The 15,000-nt window shown below is 44.8% G+C and overlaps 2 non-coding genes across 2 annotated transcripts; both read right to left on the bottom strand.

Moving 5' to 3' along the window:
• Positions 1–3,933: 3,933 nt before the first annotated feature.
• LOC131697309 (U5 spliceosomal RNA) lies at positions 3,934–4,048 on the bottom strand. The gene has a single exon (XR_009307155.1). It is a non-coding gene; the product is annotated as a U5 spliceosomal RNA (small nuclear RNA).
• A 509-nt stretch (positions 4,049–4,557) lies between these two features.
• LOC131697100 (U2 spliceosomal RNA) lies at positions 4,558–4,754 on the bottom strand. Its single transcript, XR_009306979.1, has one exon. It is a non-coding gene; the product is annotated as a U2 spliceosomal RNA (small nuclear RNA).
• Between the last annotated feature and the right edge of the window lie 10,246 nt (positions 4,755–15,000).

Raw genomic sequence — 15,000 nt, 5'->3', positions numbered from 1 at the left:
ATAACTGTAAACCCCCTGGTACATCAGACCTATCCCTCCAGGCCCCAAGAAACATAACCGATGATTTATCCATATTCAATTTTGATCCTGATGCTAAGGCAAACTGTGCAAGAACCTGAAGAACTCTTTCCAAACTTCTGTCTGATGTCAAAAAAAGAGTTGTGTCATCCGCATACTGCGAGATCTTAACAGAGACACCCCCACTCCCTGGTAACAACAACCCCTCAATCCCATCATCCACTCTCACCGCCTCCGCAAAAGGTTCCATATACAAAACATACAACAGAGGAGACAGTGGACACCCCTGCCTCACCCCGGAAACTTGTAAAATGAATTCCCCCAGATGCCCATTAATATTCACCCTACTACCCACCTCAGTGTACAAAATTTTTAACCACCTCAGAAACTTTTCCCCAAACCCAAAATGTGCCAAAACTCTAAACAAAAAACCTTGGTTCACCCGATCAAACGCCTTCTCCTGATCCAGGCTCACCAACATTAGAGGTACCCTCCTATCCTCAGCCCAACTAATTGCATCCCTTGTTAACATCAGATTCCAATGAATCGATCTACCCACCACCCCACAGGTCTGATCCTGACTTACAATTAACGGCATTGCTTGTTTTAACCTCTCAGTCATAACCTTTGCGATTATTTTATAATCCACCGTTAACAAAGTGACTGGCCTCCAGTTCCTCAGGTCCATCTCATCCCCTTTTTTAAACAATAAAGAAATCACACCATTCCTCATAGATTTTGACAAACTCCCTGTACGAAAAACTTCTCCGACCACCATTAATAATACTGGCCCAATTACCTCCCAAAAAGTAACATAAAATTCTTTAGGGAGACCATCTCCCCCTGGCACTTTCCTATCTGCCATTTTATTAAGCGCACTTTTCAACTCAGCAACAGTGACCGGTCTCTCCAAACTCTCTCTCACCTCATCAGACAGCCTGACATGCACTTTATCCAAAAAAGAGGCCGCAACCTCCTCATTAACCTCTTTTTCTGAAAATAATTCTTTATAAAAATTACTAGCACAGTCTAGCATGCCCTCTGTATCCACCACCGTGATCCCATCTTTCCCCTTTAAACCCCTGATCACCCTCTTTTTTTGTTCACCCTTCACCTGTTTAAAAAAATATGAACTACATGTCTCATGTTTTTCTAAAAAATCCCCCTTACACCTAAACAAAAAATTACTCGCCCTTTTTTCCCACACCACCCTCATCTTATCCTTAAGTTCCCTTGCCTTTTCAAAATCAAAATTACCCCCTGTGTTTCCCCTTATATACACCCCCTCCAAATCCTTCTGTAACCCCAAAACCGCTCTCTGCTCCTTCCTCCTTCTATTCCTGCAGAATTGTTGAGTAAGTATCTTAATTTTTCCCTTTACCCCCTCCCACCAAACTAGAACAGAATCACAATAACACAACATTTCAACCCATCCCTTAAAATGAAACACAAAAAGCTCCCTAAACGTTTTATCTTCCAATACCTCACAATTAAATTTCCAAAACCCGCCACCAAACACCGGTGTTGTGAAACTAATAATACATTTTAAACTATCGTGATCTGAAAACCATAACGGAGATGTATTGCAAAAACTAACAGACAACACATTTGAAACAAAAAAATAATCTAATCTACTTTTTGCCCCCCTTGAATTTCTCCATGTGATCCCTTCCAACCCTGGATTACATTTTTTAAAACTATCCACTAAACTAAAAAGTACTATAATACCTTTTAACACCCCCACCGTATAATCGTGCACATTCCCCTTATCTAATGATACATTAAAATCCCCTCCCAAAACTATATGTCTATTTGTCACAAGGAGATCCTTTATGGCAACAAAACAGTCCTTTCTAGAAACCAAATCAGTAGGTGCATATACATTAATCAGTCTCAGCTTTTGACCTCTCCAGTTCACATCCACACACAGAATGCGCCCTGGCAGTACTGAAATGCATTGCACTACCTCCATCTCCTTGTCCTTTAATAACACCCCTACCCCAGATGAATGCACCCCCCCCACACTCCACCTTGACTCCCCTCCCCCCCAGTCTTTTGTGTACAAAGCAATATCAGAAGCATCCCTTAAATGAACCTCTTGCAAAAAACAAAAAGAAAATGACAAAGAATTTAAATAAAGAAACACAGAAACTCTCTTATTATAACCCCTCAAACCTCTTACATTCATAGAAATAAAAGATAAAGACATAATGCACTAAAAAAGATATGAAAAGCAAAAAAAATAAACCATCATTCACAAGTGAGAAAACCACAAAAAACCCCTCAAACCATTAGTCCCAAAAAGTCTATCCCTAGAAAGGGCCCATACCTTCTGTATCCACATAACTCCTCTCATTTTGTTCCTCTGGTAACCCCATGCCTGAGTCATAAGGACCTGGACTCACCGGTGAAAGACATAAAACTGCCGACTGCAGCACCTCTTCCTCCAAACCAGTGTCCGGTATCATGGAAGATGATGAAGAAACCGACCCAGATACCTCCTCTGCAGTCCCTGACTCCACTAAACATAACTGCTGGGAAGAAACCGCCTCTAAGCCCATGCGCTGCACGCCCACTATCTTCTTTGGAGTCCCCTCTAAACCAACAGACGCTGTCTCATGCTCCACTTCTTTGTTCCTCTTCCTCCCCTTTCCCCTTCCTTTTCCTTTTCCCTGAACCAAAATCTGCTCCGTCGTATCAGTCACGCCATCAGGGGTATCTCCCCACGACACTCCTTCCATTTCTTCTTCACCACCTTTTACCTTATCACCTTCTGCTGCCCCTCCGTCAGGCACAGCAATGTGCCTCATCTCCTTCAACACTTTTTCAATTGGAGGCATGTCATCCACCACTTCCAATCCATCTGTCTCATGGCCCCGTGCAACATCAGCATATGTCTGCTTCCGCTTAGGACAATTTTTAAACAAATGCCCTTCTTCTCCACAGACATTACAGCTCTTATTTTTCTGACAGTCTTTTGAAACATGTCCCAGTTCTCCACAGTTCCTGCATCTCTCTTGTGTACACCCGACCTCTATATGGCCAAAACTGGAACATTTTCTGCAGAACAGGGGCTGCCGTGAATAAAACAGATAACCCCTATCTGCTCCAATAAAGAAATTTGCGGGGGGATGACGGAACCCATCATATCCTCCCTCCTCTTGCCGAAGCAGCACCTGAAACTGTCTCTTCCCGTTCCAAATTTTAAAGCCGTCTCTAAGTAACTTTGCCCCGGAAATCACATCTACATACCTGGACAGGAAAGCACTTATGGCTAAATCCGACACATATGGATTGTACATATGTACTGTTATAATCCGGAAATTTGTTTTAGCCAAGGACTCCACGGAAAAAAAAGATAAAGGCTCTTGATCCTCTTTAGCATTACAAGTATCAAGAAGATACTGAAAAGCTTGTGCGCTATGCAAAGTGACGTCCAAAAATTTCGATGTTCCATTCCTTTGTAAACAAAAGATTTCTTCCGGCTCAAAATTCAAAACTCCCAGCAATACTTCACGGATAAATTGTTCTCTATCCAGCATCTCTTCCTCCGCTCTTCCCTTCCACAAAAATCTTGCAGTATTCCTAAGCCCAGCCCGACCAGCTGACTTAAATGGATTGTTGTAGGTCATCCTGCACACCGCCTTCTCTTTCTCCTAGTGAACAAATGCTGCGGTCATGCCACACACACCTGATCTGAGCCAAGAGGCCGAGAAGCGATGCCCACAATGGTTTTGACCAAACGCCCCGGGCGCGGCCGCCCGCCGGAGCTGCCGGGGTACTCGCTTCTTGGACTGAGGGGAAAAATGGGAAAAAGAAAAAAAAAAGAAAAAGAAAAAAAAAGGTGCCAGGCTCTAATTATTAACACGGCCGGCGCCGCTGTGCTCGTTCTGCTTTTAAACCCATGTCGAGCCCCACCCCGAGGGGCAGGGCTAGCCAAAAATTGCATTGAACTCATAAATGCTCCTCTCCACGGAAATCTTTAGTAAAAGGCGAAAGATTTATTCGAACTGAAGAGAAGCCAGAGTGTGGTTTTACTGGTAGCCCAGCCCTTCCGGCCGGCCCAAAGGCCTTCTCCTCTACCCGGCGGCAAGGCCAAACAAAACCAAACAAAACAGGGAACTCTTCCCAAAACGCAAGTGCCGTTCGGTCCCGGCAAAGGGGCGCTTTGCTGCTGCTGCCGCCTTGAAAGCGAGGGCTCCTTGCCCCACTAAACAGCTCCGTTTCTGCTTTACCGCTGCGCTCGTCCTCCTCCTCCCACGAGCGCAAGGCCTTCTGGGTACACTGGCCTGCTGCGTGAGCAGAGCAGACTGTCCATCAGTTAGGCAGGCCTGCCTTCCTTATTTGGAACAAACAAACAAACAAACAAAAAAAAAAAAAAAAAAAAAAAAAAAAAAACAACAAAAAGAGCGGGAAAAAATACAACCCAGAAAAAGGGAGAGGGAGAGGCTGGCTAGCGCTCTCTCTGTCTCTCTGTCTCTCTGTCTGCCTGTCTGTCTGCCTGCCTGCCTGCCTGCCTGTCTCTCTCTTTTTTGACCTTTCTTGTGCACCGTTCCCGGAGGTACTGCAATACCGGGTCGATGCGTGGAGTGGACGGAGCAAGCCCCGGTTCCATCTCCTGCTTCCAAAAATCAATTTAATATAGACGGGTCCCCCTATGGGGGACGTATCAGATATTAAACTGATAAGAACAGATTTTTTTTTTTTTTTAATATTTATTTCACACAAACAAATATACAGAACATCCAATCAAACAAATTCACAAAAGAAAATACATGACAATATTCAGAGTATACACCCCGCAAAATAAACTCTAAAATCCATCCCATACATACCCCATGTCACACCTACCCCCTTCCCTTATTTACAAAAATCTTACTACAAATACACCAAACCCTTCCATTTTTCTTTTGCAGCATTGAACCCCCACCTTAACACATCCCTTTTTACCCTACCCCTCAAATCCCTACATACCTTATTCACCACCCACAGTACTTTCCATTTCGTATTTGATTTAACTAAAACATTTCTTGCATCCCAGATACTCTGTTTCACTAAACTAATAACTAACCACAATAAAAACCCTACCTCCTTCTTTATCCCTTTATAATCCAATCCCTCCACCACAATACTATACGACAAAGCAAAATCTAACAAAATCAAATCAAACACCTTCTCTATTTGCGCCCAAACCCTTTTAACAAAAAAACAGTCCCAGAACACATGACTCAAAGTCTCTTCCACCCTACACTTGATTCTAGGACAGAACTTATTCTTTGTTAATTTGTGTCTATGTAAAATTTCCCTTACAGGTAACCTCCCGTGCACCACTAACCAATTTAAATCTTTTAACCTATTATCTAAACCTTTCGGCTGCACCCTTCCCCACACCTCTTTTGTGACCCCCCCAACCAACTCCAAACCCTCCCCCTCAATGATATTTTTATACAGAAGTTTGTGCTGTGTACATAATTTCTCTGTTTTACAAATTGGATGTTTCTTTAAAAAACCAACTGCACACTGATAATGCTCTGGCAATACCTCTGCCTTTGGTCTATTATTCGACCAGACAACAATATTTCTCATAGTAAAAGAAAACCATAATGAAACAAAATACTGACATTTATGAAAAACCACTGGATTCAAAGCAATACATAAAGATGAAAAAAAAATACAGTCCAATTTAAGAGGGATGTTAGGAACATCCCTCCCCCCATCCTCCACCCTCCTATACATGATATCCCTCTTGATGTATTCATATTTCCCCCCCCAAACAAAATCAAAAACCATTTTAACCAAAATCTTTCTGAATTTATATGGTAAAGGAAAAATGTAAGATAAATACAATAAAAATGGAAGAACATCACTTTTTAGCACTAACACTTTCCCCAAAAAAGTTAACTTCCTACACTTCCATAATCCTATTTTCACCCTTAACCTTACCAATTTATCCGCCCAATTCTTAACCCCACTCCCCTTGTGATAGAATGAAATCCCTAATAACTTTAACCCCTCAGTGCATAACTGTAAACCCCCTGGTACATCAGACCTATCCCTCCAGGCCCCAAGAAACATAACCGATGATTTATCCATATTCAATTTTGATCCTGATGCTAAGGCAAACTGTGCAAGAACCTGAAGAACTCTTTCCAAACTTCTGTCTGATGTCAAAAAAAGAGTTGTGTCATCCGCATACTGCGAGATCTTAACAGAGACACCCCCACTCCCTGGTAACAACAACCCCTCAATCCCATCATCCACTCTCACCGCCTCCGCAAAAGGTTCCATATACAAAACATACAACAGAGGAGACAGTGGACACCCCTGCCTCACCCCGGAAACTTGTAAAATGAATTCCCCCAGATGCCCATTAATATTCACCCTACTACCCACCTCAGTGTACAAAATTTTTAACCACCTCAGAAACTTTTCCCCAAACCCAAAATGTGCCAAAACTCTAAACAAAAAACCTTGGTTCACCCGATCAAACGCCTTCTCCTGATCCAGGCTCACCAACATTAGAGGTACCCTCCTATCCTCAGCCCAACTAATTGCATCCCTTGTTAACATCAGATTCCAATGAATCGATCTACCCACCACCCCACAGGTCTGATCCTGACTTACAATTAACGGCATTGCTTGTTTTAACCTCTCAGTCATAACCTTTGCGATTATTTTATAATCCACCGTTAACAAAGTGACTGGCCTCCAGTTCCTCAGGTCCATCTCATCCCCTTTTTTAAACAATAAAGAAATCACACCATTCCTCATAGATTTTGACAAACTCCCTGTACGAAAAACTTCTCCGACCACCATTAATAATACTGGCCCAATTACCTCCCAAAAAGTAACATAAAATTCTTTAGGGAGACCATCTCCCCCTGGCACTTTCCTATCTGCCATTTTATTAAGCGCACTTTTCAACTCAGCAACAGTGACCGGTCTCTCCAAACTCTCTCTCACCTCATCAGACAGCCTGACATGCACTTTATCCAAAAAAGAGGCCGCAACCTCCTCATTAACCTCTTTTTCTGAAAATAATTCTTTATAAAAATTACTAGCACAGTCTAGCATGCCCTCTGTATCCACCACCGTGATCCCATCTTTCCCCTTTAAACCCCTGATCACCCTCTTTTTTTGTTCACCCTTCACCTGTTTAAAAAAATATGAACTACATGTCTCATGTTTTTCTAAAAAATCCCCCTTACACCTAAACAAAAAATTACTCGCCCTTTTTTCCCACACCACCCTCATCTTATCCTTAAGTTCCCTTGCCTTTTCAAAATCAAAATTACCCCCTGTGTTTCCCCTTATATACACCCCCTCCAAATCCTTCTGTAACCCCAAAACCGCTCTCTGCTCCTTCCTCCTTCTATTCCTGCAGAATTGTTGAGTAAGTATCTTAATTTTTCCCTTTACCCCCTCCCACCAAACTAGAACAGAATCACAATAACACAACATTTCAACCCATCCCTTAAAATGAAACACAAAAAGCTCCCTAAACGTTTTATCTTCCAATACCTCACAATTAAATTTCCAAAACCCGCCACCAAACACCGGTGTTGTGAAACTAATAATACATTTTAAACTATCGTGATCTGAAAACCATAACGGAGATGTATTGCAAAAACTAACAGACAACACATTTGAAACAAAAAAATAATCTAATCTACTTTTTGCCCCCCTTGAATTTCTCCATGTGATCCCTTCCAACCCTGGATTACATTTTTTAAAACTATCCACTAAACTAAAAAGTACTATAATACCTTTTAACACCCCCACCGTATAATCGTGCACATTCCCCTTATCTAATGATACATTAAAATCCCCTCCCAAAACTATATGTCTATTTGTCACAAGGAGATCCTTTATGGCAACAAAACAGTCCTTTCTAGAAACCAAATCAGTAGGTGCATATACATTAATCAGTCTCAGCTTTTGACCTCTCCAGTTCACATCCACACACAGAATGCGCCCTGGCAGTACTGAAATGCATTGCACTACCTCCATCTCCTTGTCCTTTAATAACACCCCTACCCCAGATGAATGCACCCCCCCCACACTCCACCTTGACTCCCCTCCCCCCCAGTCTTTTGTGTACAAAGCAATATCAGAAGCATCCCTTAAATGAACCTCTTGCAAAAAACAAAAAGAAAATGACAAAGAATTTAAATAAAGAAACACAGAAACTCTCTTATTATAACCCCTCAAACCTCTTACATTCATAGAAATAAAAGATAAAGACATAATGCACTAAAAAAGATATGAAAAGCAAAAAAAATAAACCATCATTCACAAGTGAGAAAACCACAAAAAACCCCTCAAACCATTAGTCCCAAAAAGTCTATCCCTAGAAAGGGCCCATACCTTCTGTATCCACATAACTCCTCTCATTTTGTTCCTCTGGTAACCCCATGCCTGAGTCATAAGGACCTGGACTCACCGGTGAAAGACATAAAACTGCCGACTGCAGCACCTCTTCCTCCAAACCAGTGTCCGGTATCATGGAAGATGATGAAGAAACCGACCCAGATACCTCCTCTGCAGTCCCTGACTCCACTAAACATAACTGCTGGGAAGAAACCGCCTCTAAGCCCATGCGCTGCACGCCCACTATCTTCTTTGGAGTCCCCTCTAAACCAACAGACGCTGTCTCATGCTCCACTTCTTTGTTCCTCTTCCTCCCCTTTCCCCTTCCTTTTCCTTTTCCCTGAACCAAAATCTGCTCCGTCGTATCAGTCACGCCATCAGGGGTATCTCCCCACGACACTCCTTCCATTTCTTCTTCACCACCTTTTACCTTATCACCTTCTGCTGCCCCTCCGTCAGGCACAGCAATGTGCCTCATCTCCTTCAACACTTTTTCAATTGGAGGCATGTCATCCACCACTTCCAATCCATCTGTCTCATGGCCCCGTGCAACATCAGCATATGTCTGCTTCCGCTTAGGACAATTTTTAAACAAATGCCCTTCTTCTCCACAGACATTACAGCTCTTATTTTTCTGACAGTCTTTTGAAACATGTCCCAGTTCTCCACAGTTCCTGCATCTCTCTTGTGTACACCCGACCTCTATATGGCCAAAACTGGAACATTTTCTGCAGAACAGGGGCTGCCGTGAATAAAACAGATAACCCCTATCTGCTCCAATAAAGAAATTTGCGGGGGGATGACGGAACCCATCATATCCTCCCTCCTCTTGCCGAAGCAGCACCTGAAACTGTCTCTTCCCGTTCCAAATTTTAAAGCCGTCTCTAAGTAACTTTGCCCCGGAAATCACATCTACATACCTGGACAGGAAAGCACTTATGGCTAAATCCGACACATATGGATTGTACATATGTACTGTTATAATCCGGAAATTTGTTTTAGCCAAGGACTCCACGGAAAAAAAAGATAAAGGCTCTTGATCCTCTTTAGCATTACAAGTATCAAGAAGATACTGAAAAGCTTGTGCGCTATGCAAAGTGACGTCCAAAAATTTCGATGTTCCATTCCTTTGTAAACAAAAGATTTCTTCCGGCTCAAAATTCAAAACTCCCAGCAATACTTCACGGATAAATTGTTCTCTATCCAGCATCTCTTCCTCCGCTCTTCCCTTCCACAAAAATCTTGCAGTATTCCTAAGCCCAGCCCGACCAGCTGACTTAAATGGATTGTTGTAGGTCATCCTGCACACCGCCTTCTCTTTCTCCTAGTGAACAAATGCTGCGGTCATGCCACACACACCTGATCTGAGCCAAGAGGCCGAGAAGCGATGCCCACAATGGTTTTGACCAAACGCCCCGGGCGCGGCCGCCCGCCGGAGCTGCCGGGGTACTCGCTTCTTGGACTGAGGGGAAAAATGGGAAAAAGAAAAAAAAAAGAAAAAGAAAAAAAAAGGTGCCAGGCTCTAATTATTAACACGGCCGGCGCCGCTGTGCTCGTTCTGCTTTTAAACCCATGTCGAGCCCCACCCCGAGGGGCAGGGCTAGCCAAAAATTGCATTGAACTCATAAATGCTCCTCTCCACGGAAATCTTTAGTAAAATACTCTTTTATTGAGATTTTACATTTTTTTACATTTACACCCATTCGTTTTTTCATTCATTTTACATTTCTTTTAAAGATGACATTCATGCATACAGACATACATTTTGTTTTAAAAGCATTTAAAACACATTTAAAAACACCAAGACAATTGTGCTTTGTACATGGTTAAAACAGACACAGATTAAAATCAACATGAAAAAAACCTGTGCTGTTTTAAAAGTGACTGGAAAAAAAGAACCATCTATAAAAAACCAGTGCTTGTGAGGGCCGGGGAGTGCTCTCTAAAAGTTCAAAAGTGAACATAAAACTATATTACTAAAACTGGGACAGGGGAAAAGGGACAGTGTGTGGAACAGTGAGTTAAAATTCTAAAATTTTAAAACACTTAAAATGTAACTTTTAATAGTTTACATTAAAAATCTTAAAGATACATAAAACAAAACAAAACAAAATCAAATAAAACATTCAACATAAATCAAATAAAAGTCCATAAAACTGAAACAAAAAGACTACATAAAACCAGGGCACCGTTCAAAAACGGTCATGCCAGCTAAAAAGGGCGGAATGCTGGCATGACAAAATAAATAAAAGGCTTAGCGGTGCCCCGTAGTCCCGCTCCTAGGAGCTAGCGGTTCCAGTTTTTTCCTTTATTCCATCTTCACGTCCTGAAGTCCGGCGATCCTCCACTCCGCGCAGGCCTTGTCCTTCCCGAGGGTCCGGATGTCCAGAATTACAAAGTCCTTGATAAGAGTTTGTGCCCTTCTGGTCGTAGTGATAGTGTCTAGCTCCTGCTTGTGATAGACACAGACGTTACGGCCTTCCCACAGGATCTGCTTGACAACATTGATGACACGCCAAACGCACTTAGCTGTGCTGGTATCGATTCCTCCCGCAGGCCCATAGAGCACAGTCTCAGCGGTCATCTTGGCCGTGTCAGCAAACCTGTTTAGGAAGACAGAGACAGAGAGCCAGACACTGCCAGCCACATCACACTCCCAGAAGATATGGGCTGGTGTTTCTCTCTTGCGGCACTTTGCATAGGGGCATGTTTCTACTTGGGCTAGTCCCCTCCTGAACATGAACGCTCGAGTGGGGAGTGCACTGTGGACGGTGTTCCATGCTATATCCTTCTGGACATTACTGAGGCAGCTGTGAGACACATTCTCCCAGATTTTTTGGCTTTGGGTGAGGGAGAAAGTAGCTACTTTTTCAATTTCCTGGGAACCGGCAAGATATTTAGTTACAGCCTTGTATTCCCAGGAGGCCAATTTTGCTTTATCTAAGCCCAATTTATATATAGTGTCCCTTAAGGTTCTATAATACAATGGGGGGTCCCAGGAGTACGGCACGGTGTTATCAATAGTGCAGAGGCCCAAGGCCCTGAGACAGGTGGCAAAATAGAAACGATTCATGTAACATACCTTCCTGTCCAGGGCCTGGATGTTCTTGATAGTTTGCGTGAGCCCCTGCACTCGGGTGAGCTGCACAACGTCCGGGACCCCCTTACCTCCCTTCTTGTCGGCTTTACTCAGGGTGGCTCGCTTTACCCTCTCCATCTTGCTGCCCCAGATAAAGCGGTGGATAATGCGGTCCACCACTTTTTTGGTGGTCCTGTCTGGGGGAAAGATTTTTCCTACATAAGAGAGGCTGGGGAACAGTATAGACTTGGTTATTAATACTCTACCCGTCATTGTTAAGGATCTTGTGCTCCATCCGCCAATCTTTTTACGGACCTGGTTAATGGCCGCCGTCCAGCTCTGGGCCCCCGAGCTATTGTTCTCGAAAATGAGGCCCAGAATCTTGATTTTGTCCTTTTTGACAGGGTACATGTCCGACAGTTCCCTATCTACCTGCCAATTTTTAGACACGTAGACTTCGCTCTTGGACTTATTAATCACTGCCCCGGTCGCCGTGCAGTACTTCTCAAGGATATTACTAATCCGAGGTACCGACGATGTGTTGGTGCAAATGAGTGACACATCGTCCATATATGCTGTTGTTTTGACCTGGACCCCGTTGGATCCAGGCAGCTGGAAACCAGTTATATTGGTATCCCTACGAATTGCCTGCAGGAGGGGTTCAATGCACACGACATATAGCAGTGGGGATAGTGGGCAACCCTGTCTGACCCCTGACTGGATAGATATTTTACCAGTCAGGTGCCTGTTCACCAAGACTCGGGTACTAATGTTTGTATATATGGTTTTAACCCACTCCCTAAGTCCAGGAGCGAATTTCATCTGGTCCATCACTTTGTACATATATTCATGGCTTACCCTATCGAACGCCTTCTCCTGGTCAAGGTTGAACAGGCAGAGGGGATGGTTCCGTTCTCTAGAATAAGCCAGAATGTCCCTTGTTAACATTAAAATATCCGTGATGGACCTCCCTGGGACGCCACAAGCCTGGTCAGGGCCAATGACCAAAGGGAGGTGTACTTGTAGCCGGAGCATCAGAGCTTTGGCTAGTATCTTGTAATCCACGCAAAGGAGGCTGATTGGGCGCCAATTCCGTAGATCTTTAACTTCCCCTTTCTTATGAAGGAGAGTAATTACACTCTCCCGCATAGAAGGGCCCAACCGCTTCTCCCTGTAGACCGCTCTGTAGACCTCCGCTAAATGGACTTTTAGCGTGTCCCAAAAAAGATGGTAATACTCACCCGGGATGCCATCTGGACCTGGCGTCTTACCGGTGTTCATGGTCTTAACCGCCTGGGTGAGCTCCTCCAGCGTGAGTTCTGGGTCCTTCTCCTCCTCCTCCTCGTCCCGCACTGAGTCAGGCTCCAACTGGCTCAGGAACCACTCTATCAGGGTGTCATCTGTAGCTTTGATGTTATACAGGTCCCTATAGAAGTTCTCTACCACTTTTTTCACTCCCTCACTATCCTCTACTATCCTCCCCCTGCTGTCGAGCATGGAGGACATCAAGTGCCGCTTCTCCCTCGTTTTCTGGAAGAAGAAGCGAGTACACTTTTCGTCTTCCTCCATTTTTTGCACTTTTGCATTGTGCATGACCTTTCGTTGTTCCTCCCTACAAAGCACTGAAAGATCTAGCTTGGTCTGGGCTATCTCGTCGCTTACAGGGAACCCCCGAAGCTGAAGCAGGCTCAGACGCTGGAGGGCAGCATTCAGGTATTTATATTTGGCCCTCCTTTCTTTTGCTTTCCTCTTGCCTGCTGCTATGAAATAACCCTTAGTTCTCATTTTGACCATCTCCCACCACTCTATAGGGGAGTTGAATAGGTCACGCAAAGTGGTCCACTCAACAAGCCTGCTCTTATAGGCTGCAGCTATGGAGGGGTCATCGAGTAAGGAGGTGTTTAATTTCCAGACCCCTGACCCCATCTGGGAGGTCTGAGGGACCTGCAATGTTACCTGCAGGAGCCTATGGTCAGAGAAGAAGACGGCCTGGGTGTCTACTGCCGTCTTCGTAAGGGAGCTGGTATGCAGGACGAGATCTATACGGGAGAAGGAGGTCCCAGATGAGCTCACCCAGGTAAAGGGAGGCACCAGGTCCTTACCTGCATCACACAGGGAGAAATCAGACATTACGGAGGACAAAACTCTACTAGAGCGGTCGTTGCGTGGCCTGCTCCGGTCTACGTCCCTCAGAGCACAATTGAAGTCACCTGACACGATGACGGGTACGTTCCCCAGCAGGAGTGGACGCAGCTGTGGAAAAAATTGAACTCTTTCGTTTTGGTTAGTGGGTGCGTAGACATTGACCAGTCTGAGGGGAGTGTTGTTGTATGTCACATCCACGCTCAGAATTCTACCAGGTTCTACCTCCCTGCTGCTGCGGGAGGTAATAAATGGGTTTTTAAACAGGATACCTACTCCGTCGGCTCTGGCTATGTTGGAGCCCGACCAGAAGGAGTCCCCCAGGGTCCAACTCTCCTTCAGGTCCCTATAATCAGGGCTCGACGAAATACCACACTCCTGCAGAAAGATGAGATCTGCTTTCAAGTTAGCTAGATAGTTTAGTACATCAAATCTTTTTTTGTGTCTCCCTGATGCTCCTGACATTAACAGACACACATATCAGGGCCATCAGGGTAGCTAACAAGAAAAGGAGTCGTTGCGTCCACCCCATAGCGACTATGATTGGGAGGTCTGGACACTCTTCCTACTCTTAGCTCTACGCTTGCTTCGAGGGGGCTTGGGCTTATTTGCAACTCCCATCACCCCTGAGAAGGTACTCACTGCTGCCTCGTCCAAGAAGGCACCGTCTTTATATGCACAGTACTTGGAGTTGTTGGGGCTATTCAACTCCCCACAAGGTAAGTCTGGTGGAACTTGCTCAGGGCCCCTCGGAACGTGTGGGTCAGCTTTGTCCTGGGGGGGGGTTATGACAGACAGCATTCTTTGGCTGTTACCGTCTGTTGAATTGGAGCTGTTAGCAGACTTCTGGCTTACCGCGTCCAGGGGTATTCCCATGTCCTCCAGTGCTGTATCTAGGAGGACCTCTAGGGGGCCCCTGGTTTTGCCCATACAAGGGAGGGGGTCAAGGATGCTTTGAAGGGAGGCCCTTCGCTTGAAGAGGGTCATTGCTACCGAGGTACTGCTGGTCAGGGAAGGTGTTGACCCCGACCTCTCCCTCGGTGCATTAGTGAACACCTCTTCTGCGAGGTGTGCTAGGGTTTGTGCCAACGACTGGGAAGGCTGGCTGGGGATGCCCTGGCTGGCTGCTACCTGCCCACTAGGTGGCAGTGTAGCCGTCCCACTCGCCTCCGTCTCTGCCTGCGAGGGCAAGACTGGGGACTTTGTGTGGACATTAGCTGGTTTTTGATCTGTGGGGGCCACCTGCAACTTGCTGTCTTTAATCTTTATCTTCTTTCTTTTAACCCCATCGTCTCTACCCTTTCTTTTCCCCACCCTCTGCTGGTTCTTCACTCCCTTCCCCTCCTTCTCACTCTCACTTTCACTGTCGCTTTCGCTTTCCTCCCCCACGG

This window comes from Acipenser ruthenus, chromosome 13 (genome assembly GCF_902713425.1).
Source record: "Acipenser ruthenus chromosome 13, fAciRut3.2 maternal haplotype, whole genome shotgun sequence".
NCBI lineage: Eukaryota > Metazoa > Chordata > Actinopteri > Acipenseriformes > Acipenseridae > Acipenser > Acipenser ruthenus.
Note: the sequence above shows the minus strand (reverse complement) of the source record. Positions and strands in the feature narration are given on the sequence as shown.